Genomic DNA, 2335 nt, shown 5'->3' on the forward strand with positions numbered 1-2335 from the left:
GGCCCTGAGCCTGTATGCCCTGGGATGCAAGCAGCCATCCTTTCTGCTTGTTCTCGTGTAACCTGTGGGGACAAGCTTGTGGTCACTCAGCACAGCCAGGTGGCTCCTCCATTGTCTGAACCTGAGACTCATTCCCTTGTTATTGCTGACTGTGATCCACTCCTCACCTGCTAAGGGCATTTGGGGTTATTTCCGGGGTTTGCCTATTATCAATAAAGTGACTTTAAAATTTCATGTATGGGTTTTCTGTGAACAGGGTCTTCATTCCTCTCGGGGATATGCCCAGACGAAGACACACATCTTTATTTGAGTCACATGATGGTTACTGTTTCATTTTCCAAGAAAAGTCCACCCTGTTGGCTGGTGGCAGCACCATCTGACCTCTCTGCCAGCAATATCTGGACGAACCCACCTTTCTACCTGCTCACCAGCATTTGATGTGGCCTCTGTGTGTACGGTACCTACAGTGTAGGTGTGTGGTAACAGCAAATTGTGGTCTAGGTTTGCATTTTCTCCGGGGCTGACGAGTTGAACATCTGGTTGTGTTTTCCATTTACTTGCCATCTGTAAAGTGGCGTGCTTTGGTCTCACGTACTTTGGGCATGTTGTCAGGGAGGCCAGTCCCTGGAGAAGGATGTCATGCTTGGTAAAGCAGAGGGGCAGCAGGAATGGGGAAGACCCTCAGTTCAACAAGATGTATTGACACCAGGGCTGTAACATGGGATCAAATGTGGGAGTGAGTGTCAAGGTGGCACAGGGCAGGGCAGTGTTTCCATCTGTCCTGCACAGGGTCACTGAATTGGAACCCACTCCATGTACCGAACAACAACAGTGACATCTCTTCTTAGCTGACATGACTCTTCATGGTTTGTTTGTTTGATTGTTTGCTTTTGACCTGTTTTTTAATCAGATTGCTTTTTTAAAAATGTTGATATTTGAGAGTTGTTTTTTTTTTTAAGATTCCAGACATTAGTTCTTTGTCAGATATCTGGTTGACCAATATATTCTCTGATCTCTGAACAACATATTCTCTTTGTCCTCTGAACAGAGTCTTTTGCGTAAAGGTTTTTAATGTTAGTGAAGTCTAATTCAACAATGTTTCCTTTAATGGATTATGCTGCTGATGTCGAGGTTAAGAACTATTTTCCTGGCCCTAGGTTCTGAAGATCCCCCTCATCTGTCCATTTCTTGCCCACTGCTGGAATGCTGAGAGCTATGCCAACAGAATTTCGAATACCAATGATGAGCAGGCTTTAGCAAAGTTTCCAGACCAAGACAGACAGGGAGAAGGAGAGCTGCTGGCAGTCCTTACGAACAGCAGCAGAACCATATCTGAGATGGTTCCAGAAGGCGGCCCCCTCGGGTGGGAAGGCACTTGAAGCATGACTGGGGAAGAGCTGCCACCTCAAAGTAGAGTTGACCTGAATAACATGGATGGAGCCAAGCTTTGGGGACTGTCATGTGCTGATGGGGCAGGATTCAAAATGAGAAGAAACAGCTAGCTACAAACATCCATCAATAATTAGACTATGGAATATACAAAGTAAGGATCACGGAAATTGTAAGATGTCAACAATGAAATGGAATGCATAAAGACTGGTGTTCTGGGCATTCGTGGACCAAAATGGACTGGCATCGGTCAGGTGAAAGCAATCACATACCTGACTGTGCTGAGAACAATGAAATGATGTCACATTCTTGTCAGAAAAAATTTTCAAGATCTATTTTGAAGTACAAGGCTGTCTGCTAGAGACCAATATCTATACAACTACATGGAGGTTTAGTCAATGCAGCTGCTATTAAACTGTGTGCACTGACCACTAATGCCAGTGATGAAGAAATAGAAGATTCTATCAATTTCTTCAGTCTGAAATTGGTCAAACGTGCCATCGAGATGCAGGGATCATTACTAGTGATTGGAATGCAAAAGCTGGAAACAAAGAGGAAGGACCGGGAGTTGGAAAATATGACTTTGGTGATAGAAATGATGCTGGAGATCACATGGTAAACTTTTCACCACCAGTGATTAGTCATTGGAAATATCTTTTTTCAACAGCACAAATAAGAACTATCCTCATGGATCTGTTAGGTAGACTAGCGTAGGGCGGGGAATGTCCGTTAACGCATGCCCAGAGGGCCAAGCTAGGGGACAAAAGAGTGGCGCACTGCACATGTTCAGGGTTCCCGCTGGTAGGCAGGGGTGGGCGTGAACTTGAATTGGTCCACCTAAACCAGGTGAATTCAATTCAGCCAATGGGGTCGATCAGGGGTCGTCCACCACGCCTCCCCATGGAATCCTTGAAAAGGCAGAAGCCTGGAGGAGAGAGAGAGAGAG

This window comes from Echinops telfairi, unplaced genomic scaffold (genome assembly GCF_000313985.2).
Source record: "Echinops telfairi isolate 266 unplaced genomic scaffold, ASM31398v2 ScPeMD7_23;HRSCAF=83, whole genome shotgun sequence".
NCBI classification, from domain to species: Eukaryota; Metazoa; Chordata; class Mammalia; order Afrosoricida; family Tenrecidae; genus Echinops; species Echinops telfairi.